Below are 13,569 nucleotides of genomic sequence, written 5' to 3' on the forward strand. Positions count from 1 at the left end.
CTTGTGGCTTACCGGTACTTTACATCTTCCTTGTCCTGATGGCGGCTGGAAGTGTCTCCTCTTCCAGCTTCCTGTTCTCTCAATTCTCCTTTCTGTTAGTCCCACCTATACTTCCTGCCTGGCCACTGACCAATCAGTGATTTATTCATTGACCAATCAGCGACACATTTGACATACAGACCATCCCACAGCAGGACTAAAATAACCATACCATTGCAGTGGAGACTTAGCCTCAGTACCAGAGTCATTCTCAGTCGTAAGATTTAGCAACGATCGAACCTCTCAGTCTCCCGCACAGCTCCCTTGGAGGCAGCATTCGAACCTGCAGATTTATCTAAGTAAAACTGTATTTCTGCCTGGGGCTCTTACCAATGTTGCCTCTGCTCAAAAGAACTCATGCATAGACCTGATGGCATGTGCCTGCAATCCCAGCATATGAGTCCTTAAAATAAGTAAATCTATTTTTATTCTTATTTGTATCATTAGCTAAGAGAATGGAGAGTTCAAATTATTATAATAATGATACTAAACAATAAAAATGCCTGTGCCATTTTATAATGGTGCAGGGGCAAATCTATAAAGCAATAAGTATACTATATGTCTCTTGATTAAAGAACTTCTTGCATTGCAAATATTCCCAAATCACTAACCACCTTAAAGCCCCTCAAGGTGTTGTCCCGAATCAGCAGCCGCGCTCAGTGAGAACTTGTGAAAAACGCAAATCTGAGCCCAGAGCCACCGAATCAGAAACTCTTCCAGTGGAGCCCAGGAGCTATTGAAAAGCCCTCTGGATGATTCTCAAGCACCTCTGCTTCTCTGCCTTCTCGTCAGACCTCACTTCTCTACTGAGAAAAACGAAGAATAATCTCAGGGGTGCACAAAGGAACACAGCCACCTTAAACACAAACAGAGCAAAGGCAGCTTGGCAAGACCACTCTCTTTGTATAAAGAGTGATCCACAATCCAGTGTGGGCTAGCAAGCACCTTTGGCCAAGATGGCTTCCTCGTTTTTTCTGTGACATTCATGGTGACTGTTTCTTATCCCATTTTTGGTGCTGAATTTCACAATGAATCCTTTGATAGAAGAAAAAAAAAGTTTCTCCCACAAGTGAGACACAGACCAAGGTAAATCCACCTAGGAAGAGGGGGCTTGGACTTCCCACACTGCTTGCTTCTAGCTCAGTCTCTCACTAGTATCCCCAGGGTATACACCTCCACAAGCTGTAGAGGTTCAGTCTCTAACAGGCCATTTGAGCTTCTGTTCTCTGCTCCTCTAATGTTCTGCTAGGGTTGGCCGACTACAAGGGATATTCCCTGCTGGACTTAGCACAAGGGAGTCTGAGATAGCGTTTGGGGTCTTTGGCAACGGGAACTCTGAGAAACAGCCTATAATGTGGAGAGAAAAGCAAGGACTCCTGGCATCACTGGACTAGCAAGATCCATATGAGAAGTCATATTTCCAGCAGGAGGGAACATAGAAGCCTGTGTCCCAGAATCCTCTGGAGGCTCATATGTGGGGGAGACTGGTTCCTGACACCCACTGATGACAAGAGAGTCTCCCCCACATATCTGATGAGATAAAACACAGACTTCGTGAGCTCCAGTCTTCCTCGCTGAAGCAGTTAATGGAGCATGCAGGAATGTGCTCGGGCACTGCATTAACACAGAGTAGCACGCAGTCTCCTGGGAGAATTCTGCCAGGTGCTGAGCCACTAGGAAGCACTCTGTGGGAATGGCAGGGATGGAGGCTGGTCTGCCCAGAACAGTCTCCTCACATGCAGCCTGCTCTGCCAGGAAGGCTCGGTGCCAGAACAGGCCACAGGGAAATCAGCTGTGGCAGGAACTGGCCAAGGGAAGCAGGGACCTCAGCCTGCCAGCTGCCAGAGTGTAGAGGCAGCCATGGCCCCCAGCAGGACTCAGCTCCCAGGAGTGGTGTAGAGTGCCTGTGCCAGGGAGAGAGAAGAAGGAAATGCAAGAAAGGAGCAGCTTGCTGCTCTTCTCAGGGCCCACCTGTGAGAGGAGGTGCACGAAAACCCTGGGGACCCCTAGGGGCTGGGTTTGGCACTCACGACACTCTTTGCTGCAGATGAGAAAGGTGGTAAGCCTGCCAATTTTGCCACTTGAGAGCCCAAGTGCCAACAATGGCATTCCTCCTGCTTCCGACTCCTCCCTCTGTCCTGGAGTTATCATCAGCATACGCCATGTGCTATATAACAACTTTTTATTCAGCACCAGACCACACATACAACAGCGGTCCCATGAGACTATAGGAACGAACACCCCTGATGCCTAGTGCATCGTTGAATAGCTCGGCCCATTACTCAAACATGACCCTGGACTAATGCAACAGCTGTCAGCTGCATGAAAGTGTAACACACGCAGTCACACATATTCATAATCATAATAACCAGGTACTGTGGCACCAAGAAGGATCCTGGGGGAGTGCCAGGAACAGAGGCACACAGTCTCCTCACATGCAGCCTGCACTGCCAGGGAAGGCTCGGTGCCAGAACAGGCCACAGGGAAATTAGCTGTGGCAGGAACTGGCCAAGGGAAGCAGGGACCTCAGCCTGCCAGCTGCCAGAGTGTAGAGGCAGCCATGGCCCCCAGCAGGACTCAGCTCCTGGCAGTGGTGCAGGGAGCCTGTGCCAGGTATAGCAGAGGAGGCTTATCTAGTAAATATAATATACTCTTCATCATGAGTGTGTGCTCACATGTGTGGGTACAGTGTGGGTGCTACAGCACTTGTGTAGAGGTCAGAGGACAACCGGACGTTTGCCTTCCACCTTGGTCCAGACAAGGTCTCTTGTTCCACACATACACTGGGCTAGCCAGTTCGGGGTTTTCAGAAATTGTTCTGCCTCTACCTCCTACCCAGTGTTCCATAGACATAACTTCAGGGGACTCCTTATGAAAGAAATTAGTTTAAATAGTACTCAGTGCACCTACACCCACAGAAAGAAGCCCATTCATTACTGTGTCTTTAGGGTGCATAGTTTTTTCCAGTGCTTGACTTAATATCATGTTTTGTTCAGCATGGCCTTGGAGCGGCAAGAGACACAGCTGGGGCAGGGCAGGTCGTACCACCTAAGCTTTTATAAGCACATTACGATGTTCACACAACAGGGAAACCCCCTAGAAAGAAGTCTCTCAACATAGAGCCCCTTTGTTAAGCCTGAAGCACACAGATGATACACAGAGTTCACAATGGAGGCTGGAGTTACCACAGCCACCATGACGGTGATCTGAGGATGATAGAGATGCTTTAAAAAGACAGAGTCAAGGTCCTGTGTAGACGGCATCCCACGCACTGCTGCTGGCCTGCATGTTTGAAAGGGAAAGAGAAACAGCTCAGAAAATAACCGCTTTCTGAAGACCCAAAGAGAATGGGAAGAGGCGCTGCATAGCAGTGAAGTCTCTCTGTCTTGCTCCCATGGGTAGGAACACCACAGAGTAACAAAGGGCGAATGAACTCTGGACTCTTAACCTATTTGGGATTAAAGGCTTGCTTTATAAACCCAAGATTAGGTCACAAGGCCAAAATGCCAAGCCCTGTGAGCAGACCAAGCTGAAACTAGTCAGATTCAAAATGGCTACAAATGACAAAGAGAAGTGTGAACAAGAAAAAAACCTCATCCCGTCGTGACACGTCCTTTGTAAATCCTCCAAATCAATTCTGATGTCAGACGCTCTGTCAGAGCAAAACGGCGTTTGCTCTTAATTAACCCTGATTCAGGATGTCACCCAGCTGAACTATATAGGTAAGGCCTTGCTGTGGGGGTTACAACAGTGGCCTGGTTACTCTGGCTCCTCTAGGCAGCCTGCAGGCGTCTGATGGGTAACTAAATGAGATAAAGTCTGGGCATCTCTGTCTTCATACTGTGTCTGTCTGCCTGCTTTACTGCCTTAACGTTTGAGTCAGGTCCTGCTCAACTCCGCACGTAGAGATGCTGATCACTTAAAACGTCTTTTCCAGTCGGGCCATGGTGGCACACACATTTAATCCCAGCACTCGGGAGGCAGAGGCAGGCAGATCTCTGAGTTCCAGCCAGCCTGGTCTACAAATAGAATTCCAGGACAATCCCTGTCTTGGCCCGGGGGTGGGGGAGGGGTTGGGGGGGGATAGGGGAGGTGGGGGGAGGTGTAGTAGTTTATTTCCAAAACTATAGTTCAGAATTAACTTGTCCTGTTTCCCATTCGAGCCTGGTGTTGGGTCTCTTCTACCCAACCCTTGTGCCTTCTTGGCAACTGAAGAGCGTACAGTGCCTCAGATTGATCCATACCAAACTAGGAGGCCAAGATATTTGTACAAGACAGCAGTTCCTGTAAGACTGCAAACCCCAAAGCCAGAATGATAGCACACAAGCAGGAAAGCTCCACTGTGCCCATGAACAGGGGGAAATTAGCCAGCTTTAGCCTACCCCACCTCCAGAGCAATAAAAGCTTGCTTCTCTTGACCAAGGAGCAGCCTGCTCCCTGCCTCCAGTGAGCTGAAGTCAGGCAACTGGAGCTGAAGGCGGCTCCTTAACACAAGCCTGAGTCTCATTTCCACTGTTCCCACGGCCCAATAACGTCCCCTTTTTCTGTAGACTCTGAATAGGCCCTCGATCTGCCAGCACCTGAGTCTTGAAATATCCAGCCTCCAAAACTGTGAGAAATTAATGGTAAGCCACCCGGTTTGTCGTCGCAAGCAGAGCGGATGAGGTACCATCCTCAAAGGGACATCACCACTCCCCACCCAATCTGTCAGACTTACAGGCATCGCAGACAGAGGGTCCACGGTGTGGTGGACGTCAGGATTAGGGTGAGCTACTTGCAGACAAGAAGCACTATTGCTTCCTACACTGAAGTGACAAGGACATCCGGGGAGAGGGGGCACACTCAGGGGGGCACACTCAGTGGTAGATCCACACCCTGCACTATGGAGAAGAACATGGCAGCAGAGAGTGTGGTCCCAGCAGGTGTGGCTGTTCAGAGAACTGAAAGGACCTTTCTCAGAGTCATGCCCATCCCAAACACGCCTGGCTTCTCGGATGGGGCTAACAATGCCAAATACAGGCTCTAAAATGATGCCAGGGAGCGGGAGGGGAGCTAGGGGTTGGGGTTTTGTTTATCGTTGATTTAGTTGTTGTTTTGTGGGCGGCGGGGGAGGGGGGTTGTCGTTGGATTGGTTGGTTGGTTTTGGTTTTGTCTGTTTTGTTTTGGTTTTGCTTGTTTATTGATGCAGGACCTCCTGGTGTCAACCTTGCTATGTAGTCACAGATAACCTTGCACCTCGGGTGGCTCTGCCTCCACCTCTAGGGGTACATGTATTACAAGCATGAGCCTCCACGCCCTAATATGATCCTTGGACGTCTTAATTTTAACCTTCCCTTGGTAAGGAGAAGAGAAAGGTGAACTGGATTTAAGCTAGAACACAGGCAGAGCATTGAAAAACACACCCTGTCGCCAGGTAGTAAAATTGAAAACAGTGATGCACCCAGGCATGTCCACCCAAGACCTTCCCTGCAGCTCCATCAGCCCCAGCCTTGTTCCAAGTTTATTGAGTTTATTCTTAAAAGCTGTGTGAGGAGAATCAGGATCTATGCTTTGTCGTGGAGGGCACTGAGGTCCCCCATACTGCCCACTGCCTCAGCAGGTGTTGAACAAATTCCCTGGAACACGGGCTCAGTGTCTCCGCTGCGGCGCGCACCCTGCAGGCTCTTTCCGTGGACTCGGGCGCCCTCGCGCGGCCGCACGCACCAGCCTCGGGCGCCCAGGTCCCCGCGGCCGGGCGATCCTCGGGCTCGCCACCTCCCCCGGGCCTCGTCAGCGCGCGGGAAGCCAATGTTTACAAGATCGCCAGGCTCCCGCGGGCCGCGGCGGCGACAGCCAGCCCGCGGCGCTAACGAGCCCCAGCGGAGCGCGGCCGAGGCCTGGCCTTGGCAACCCGGAGCAAGCCTGCCCGAGCCTCCTGCAAGCTCTCAGCGCCACCGAAGCGGAGGCCGCCGCGGCCCCACCACCAAGGGGACAGATTGGCCCGAGCTAGAGTTCCTGGTGTATTGTGGACACGATCCCCCCCAGATCTGCCCTTCCTCCTAGCCCATCCAAAAGCCTTGGCTGCGGAACCCTAGCCCCTGGCCCAGTGACATTCTCAGTGACCAGAGGTCAAGGGGAGGGAGGAGGGTAATCACTGTGTCTCAGCCTGGGATGTGTGGGTGCTCTATACCGCAAACTGAAAGGGCTAACCTCTGGGCAAGATCCACACATCTGGAGGGGGATCTGTCATGGCTCCACCCCCAGAGGAAGTTTGCATCTGTTAAAAAGCTGACATTATTGTTGTGTTGTGGGAGACTTACATTAATTTCCTCACTTAGTCCCTAGCAGCACTGAGATAGGCCCTGTCAATGCATACAGTTGTTCCCATTTCACAGAAGGAAACTGAAGCCGAAGCCCATGGGGCGGCCCTGAGACCCACAGTGACAGACTGAGGCAAAACAGAAGCTCTGTGGGCTTGGGTTGGTGGCACACACTGGTAATTCCAGCATTTGGGAGGTAGGGGCAAGAGGATATTAAACTCAAGGTCATCTTCTACTACATAGCCAGTTAGAGTAGCCTGGGCTATGCGAGACCCTGCCTCAAAAATTAAAAAAAAAAGAAAAAAGAAAGAAAAAGAAAAAAGCAAAGAAAGCCTGCATTTTCCTAAGTGTCTTCCAGGACACACACACACACACACACACACACACACACACACACACACACACACACCGGTGCTGCACACGAAAAGACACTATGGCCCACGGCCCTGCAACTTGAGAACCACCGCATGCTCTCTCCCTCAGCTTTGGGGGTTGGGGAGCTGGCAATTCCTTAAACAAGTTGGAGTCTCTCAGAGGGGAAAAGGTGTTTCTCTTGGTTTAATTCTGTGTTTCCCATGCTTATAAAACAGAGCACCCTTTCTCAAAAGATACTAGCATCACTGCTGACACTGTGACACATGGAGGACACTTTGGGACACACCTCAAATGCTCGTCATGCTCAAGAATGCCATCCTTGGCCTTGTGGGACTTCCCCTAGTGGTGTGGAATAATGACAACATTTTCTGACCGTATCCTATGTGCCAAGCACCATCCTACATGCTAATCTATTCCTTAAAACTACCCAGATTACTTGGGGAAAAGGGAATAAAAAACTAGGGACTGAGGAAGAAACGGGTTAATAACATAAAGCTGCAGAGGGGTTAGAATTACTAGCCAGTGTCTGCCACTGCCATTCTCCCATTTTGCAGAATGAAACTGATGTGCAGAGCAATGCAGTCACTTTTTCTAGGTCAGAGTCACACTACCAGTGAGTGGGCCGGAGCTCAGGCCAGGCCCGTGTTGGTAATTAGGTCAGTGTGTACACTTCCTCTCCACCGTTCTGCAGGGGAAATCTCAAGGCTGGGTCCTCATCAGTAAAGCTAGTTTTATGCTAGAGGGTCTCTTCTCCCTCTAGGGCCTCCCTCCTCTATCTGTCCATCAAAACCACCACCATATATGAAGAAATATCACCCCAAGGATGAAGAAACAGGGACAAGATTTGAGTTTAAACAAATTCCGAGTGGGTCCTGGAACCACTGTTCACCAGCTGGGTGATTTTCGACAACCAGTTTAACCATCAGTTCCCCTCAGTAGAAAAGCAACCCCATGTGTCTATGAGACCTGAGGTCGTGCTTACAAAACACTGGACAGGGCCCAATCCATCCTAAGAACTCAGCAAACCCTGTCTAACTTCAGATTCCTCTGGGAATCAATCCTTCCCTGGCTGTGCCTCCATCCCACCTCAGCCAGCCACACCCTTGACCTCGAAATGATGATCTTATGTATCTGAATCCCCCAGTAAAATGTATCTCCAAGGGCCAGCCTTATCACTGCTGTAACCCCAGGGCTGAGTAGCACCGACCTTGGCACACAGTAGAAGCCCCCTTAATGCCTGGTGGATCAATGGCTGGGTCATAGTAACCAGAAAGATGGCTAGTATTAATTATTGAGATCCCACCATGCAGAGGCCTAGCTCCAGAGTCCCACATGGATTCTAATCTCATTTAATACAACTACCATATGAGGTGAAGGCTAATATTTTCTTATGTGGAGGAGCAGAGGCACAGAAATGTGCCCAGTAAATAATGGAGAAAGGATATGTGCCCAGTATGGCTTTGGAGTCTACAAATGGGTAGGCAGGTAGATGCCTGCCCTCCCCCCCACCACATGGCTGCTGAGATAGCCAAACTGTATTAAAGTGCATAGAGTAGCCATGCCGCCCTGCTTCTCCCTGAGCCTGAATCTCCTCCCATCCGTGCGGTGAGGGAGGGACGGGCCTGGTTAGGGACAGGGCCCTTGACTGTCTGAAGGCCTAGGAAACAGGGGGAAATAGAAAAGGGGACTTGTGCCAAAGGAGACCTAAAAACAATAATCACCAGGTCAACCCAACCTGGAGCAGAGAGCCCAGTGGTCAGCAGAGCAGGAAACCCACACCAATGTTTTTGAGCACCCGGGTCAGAGCTGGCTCTGGTTCAGCTAGGAATACAGACCAGAGTCAAGGTCACAGCCAGGCTAAGGACAATAACACCCATTCCTAAGTAATCAGCCCTTCAGTTTGTGCTATGTCATCTTGTCCTCATGACAACTCTGTGACAGTTCTTCCTGAGAACAAAGTCCTGAGGGGCCTGGGCCTGCACCAGTCACACATGGGTCAGTATTGACTAACAGACCTGCCTGTTGATTGACAGATCCATTTAAACTGGAGTACATCACACACTAAAAGTTTGCTCTGTGCCTTTAAGTGGGGAGCAGGCAGGGCCCTGGGGTCATGCCTACGCAACTGGCAGGCAAGTGAGAGAAGTAGCCACTTCACTCATTAAAAGTTTGGCCGGGCAAGCAAAGTGGGCACCTGGGGCAGGTGGGGCTCTCTGGGATCCAGGCCTCAGCTGGACCAGGCATTAGGTCCAGGCTGCTCTAATTGGGCCCCAGGTGTCCTGCTGAGTCTGCGTCCGCAGGGGCACCTAAAGGAGCCACCAAGGTCCAGCTCATTATGGCCTAATTGGTGGCAAATTGCTTGGCAGCCTCGGGGACTCGGCAATGAGCTCAGAGGGAGAAAAGTTTGAGTGCTGCAACCTTCTCCCACGGGCCCACAACTTTCTCTGCTGTAGCCCAAACTTTTCCCAACCCTGAGGGATACCAAGTCCCTGTCGATGCCCAGGTTTCTCCAGGTTGCTCAGGCCCAGTGTGCCATCAGAGGCTGGCATAAGCCCCAGCCACTGTTTGGCCATCTGAGGCACTGCTGGCTCCTGGGGGCCTCAGGTTGCCCTCAACTTGGTGAGAGATGCCCTGACCCTGACCCCATGCTGTCCTGGGTCACACACAAGGTCGAGAACCACAACCCTGAAGGGGCAAAGATGCCTTATTGTCACCCGACAACGGTCCCTCCATTTCCAGAGCAGGTCCCAAATGCTGCCCCCCAACAGCCTGAGCCCCATCTCCTTCCCCCAGCAGCCACAGGAGAGAGGGAGGGTGATGTAAGGATGATGCCAGTGATACACGGCCACGGTTTCAGAAGCAAATGTCTTACATGCATGCAATCCAAGTGCCCCAGTTCTCCACGGGGTGGATGTTCTCATGCCTACTTACAGGAAAATAAGCTAAGACCCAGAGACTTCACAATTGCCCACCTCATGCAGCTGCCCCCTGCAGAGAACTTTGAACTCTGATCCCCACTCTTCTGCTGCCTGTGTAAACATACACACAATATGTATTTAGTGACTTTTAAGCAATCTACTAAGCAAAATTATTAGGTTAAAAGCAGTGTCTATTACCAGTCTAGCCCTGGGTAATTTTTTTTTTAAACTGTGCTTAACACTATGCTGTATCTTAATGGACTTGGGGGGGAGGGGCACAGAATTTGATGCTAATAATTCTGAAAATAATTTTTATCCCTTAGTCCATGTCAGGTCAGGCAGCAGGTCCAAGTTTTGAGTCTACAACAGGTTCTGCATGCCCTCCTCAGGCGGGCATAGAGTCTGATGGAGACTGGGAAGTAAGTCCAGCGTGGCTCATGCTGGGGTGGGGGTTGGGGAGACAGGTTGGACATCACTGTGTAACGTCACATAATGTTATTGTGTGAACAGAGTTGAGAGATGTGGGCAAGCATGTTCTGCACACTCTAGAGCTGAAGAGAACTATCCTGTACTGTCACATGAGACAGCTGTGGCCCCAAAGGCTGGGCCATCTGTCTGGAGGTCACCAGGCCCAGAGTGAAGCCCAGGGCCTTCCTGCCCAGAGAGTGTCGGAGCAGGTTGGCAGGAAGTGACAACTTAGCTCTTCCATGTCACTTCACCCTGATGACATCTGCTGCAGAGCACACCTCGCCATGAGAAGGGTCCCACATGCAGAGCACAGAAAGGCAGAACTGGGGACAGACGGAGTGGGGCTGACAGGTGCTTCCTCTGCCTCCATGTAAGCATTTAACTCCAAATAAGCCCCAACCTGAGCAAAAGCAAAGAGCTCGCTGTGAAATACAACTTAAAATGGGCCCCACAGCCCCTTCTTTCTGGCAGCCTCACACTGTCTCTGAAGGAGAAAAGCTTCATGCCTTCATAGTCTTTGGGGAAGGATGAGATCAGTCATCCCAATCTACATGATGGGCATTCATGATGGGACCAGAACTGAGGACAGAGGGCTTGGGCCTCTGTTCCTTGATGGGCCTGTGCTTAGGGGCTGACAGATAGAAGCTGGGCCTGGAACCTTCTCAGGACCCAGGATCATCAGTGGACTCTTGCTTCCACTGATTTTCCAGCCTTCTTGTGAGTCCTCACCAGAACCAAACCTGCAGAATGAGTGGGGACCTGGGAGGAAGGAGGGAGCTTAGGATCCAGACGGGCGAGTGTGTTAGTTCCCTTGCTGGCTGCTGTGACTAACCCCCAGCAGAGGCACGTTAAAGGCGTAAAGACTATTTGGTTGCCGGGGAAAAGGCTTGGCCGTGGCTCACCTATTGGAGGCAGGACCTTGCAGTTGCCACTTCTCACGTCTTGGTGGAGCAGGAAGCAAACAGCAGAAGTAGGCATGACTTTCAAAGACCTACCCTTAGCGGCCTGTGTCCACCAGCTAGGCCCCAGGTCCCTGCCAACACAGCCACCAGCCAATGACCAAGCAATCAAATACAGGATCCTGTAAGGCCCTTTGCATTCAAACCATATGAGGGCAAATGACCAAAGTTGGTCCAAAGTCCCCTGAAGAAGACTGGCTGGATCCATAGCACCCATCACAGGTAAACATGGAAACCAACATTGATGGGGTTTAGAGTCAAATGGTCCAAGTTCAAATCCCAGCTCTGCCACTTCCTGGACCTGTGGCCATGGAAAAGCCTTTACCTGCCTCCTCTTCTGTGAGTTACTAATGAGGTCAACACAAGGTTGTTGGTGGTTGTAAGACTAATAACAGTCTCGATATTGTGTGTGTCTGTGCTAAGTGACCTCAATTACTCTGCACACACGGCTGTATGCTACACCTAGTCTAGAGGGGGCTCAGTAAATATGGTGGAAAGAACAAAGGAAGAAGAGAGGGATAGAAGAGGGATGAAGTTGGTCATTGTGTTCATTCATCAGAAGAGCAATCTGAGTTTCAAAGTGGCAGGGATAACTTCCAAGACCACTCAGAACCGGAACAGAACCCCAGATCCCCTGCTCCAGGCCCTGACACTGGAATGGCCTGAAAGTACTTTAGAGGGTGTGAAAAAGTGTACAAGGGAGGTCTAGCACTGAGGGGCCTAGGCTCAGACAGCCCAGATACAGTCCCTTCAGTGCAGACCAGGGGGGAAGCGGTTGTCTTGTGGGATGTGGTGCTTGGGCGCCACCTTGTGACATTTCTGAGAAGTGCAGCCTGTGACTGATTCGTCTTGGGTGGGAGTTGGGGGGGACCTCCGGCAGCCGAGGAAGATCCCACCAGAGGCCAGAGGTCTACTGGTGCACAGATCCTGGGGAAGTCCCCGAGCCCAGATTAGATTGGAAAGAACAGGCAGCTACAGAGGCTTCACCCAGAGATCAGAGGGCCCAGAGCCAAACAATCTTGCAGACTAGGAGGAACAGGGATTGGACAACTGGGGTTGCTGGGTTTCCATCAAGGGCCTGAGGTCCTGGGCCAGCCTCAGATGACCTCTCACCTGGCCCACACACACCACAGCCACATCACACCATTTTTTCAAATTCCTTCTGCTTAGAGCCTGAGGTCTTCCAGCATAATGCCTGGTTTGGGGGGACTAGGGTACTCAGCCCAAAGCACCACGTGAGGGAATAGTTCCATCCCTTCTTTGTGTGCATGAGACCCACACGGGGGCAGGACTCCATAGTGCACCCATCTATTCCGGTAAAGTGACCTCCCTCCAGCCTCGCCCAGGTCAGGTGTGCTCTAGAAGGAGCAGCCATATCAGAGCCAGACTTGATCCCGAGTCTCAGTTACTCCTCACAAGCACCGAGTCCTGGCCAAGGGCAAGCTCTGTGTCTGTTGTAGCTGGGAGAGGTTTGAGGATCATTACTTTACAAAGGTTTATGAGGCTCAAGTGACCTGCAGCTTCTAGGGTTAAAGGTGAGGTCACTGGGGAAGACAAATAAGGGGGCTGGCTCCTTCTTGACAAGGTACTGATGACCTTTCCCCTAGTAAATTTCACAACTTTGTGGATAGTTACAGTTTTATACAGATTCTTTTTTTAGGACAGGGTCTTGCTGTGCAGCTCTGACTCCTCTTGAACTCAATATGTAGATTAGGCTGGTCTTGAACTCATAGAGTTCCACTCACCTCTGCCTACTGAGTGTTGTGACTAAAGACATGGCCAGAATATCCTTGGGGTAAAGGGGAGGAATGGTAGACCAAGATTTTTTTTTAATTGTAGCTCTCTTTGTGCTTAGCAAAAGCCACAATCATTTCCTATGATTCCACAGTTATACCACATTAATAGCTGTGAAATACCATGTAGATATAATTTGTTTAAATGCTTTTCTTTTTTGTTTTTATTAATTCTTTGAGAATTTCACACCATGTATTTTGTTTTGTTTGTTCTGTGTTTGTTTTTGTTTTGTTTTTTGGGGGGTTCCTCTGTTGTCATTGGTTTTTTTTTTTTTAACTCTGTTCTTTTAGCTCTTTGGAGGGCCCACCCCCCAGCTCACAGATAAATACATAGAGGCTTATTTTTACTTAGGAATGTTTCTAGCCAGCTTTTCCTAAATTATCCCATCTACCTTTTGCCTCTGGGCTTTTATCTTTATTCTATATCCCTTTCTTTACTTTGTACTCCATGGCTTGCTGTGTAACTGGGTGGCTGGCCCCGCAGTCCTCCCCCTTGATTTCTCTCCTCCAGATTCCTCCTCCTATTTATTCTCTCTGCCTGCCATCCCCACCTGTCCTCTCTCCTGCCTCGCTATTGGCCTTTCAACCCTTTATTAGACCATTCAGGTGTTTTAGGCAGGCAAAGTAACACAGCTTCACAGAAATAAACAAATGCAACATAAAAGAATGCAACACATCTCTGCATCATAAACAAGTACTCCACAGCATAAACAAATGT

This window comes from Peromyscus californicus, unplaced genomic scaffold (genome assembly GCF_007827085.1).
Source record: "Peromyscus californicus insignis strain IS unplaced genomic scaffold, ASM782708v3 Scaffold_4__1_contigs__length_199733344, whole genome shotgun sequence".
NCBI classification, from domain to species: domain Eukaryota; kingdom Metazoa; phylum Chordata; class Mammalia; order Rodentia; family Cricetidae; genus Peromyscus; species Peromyscus californicus.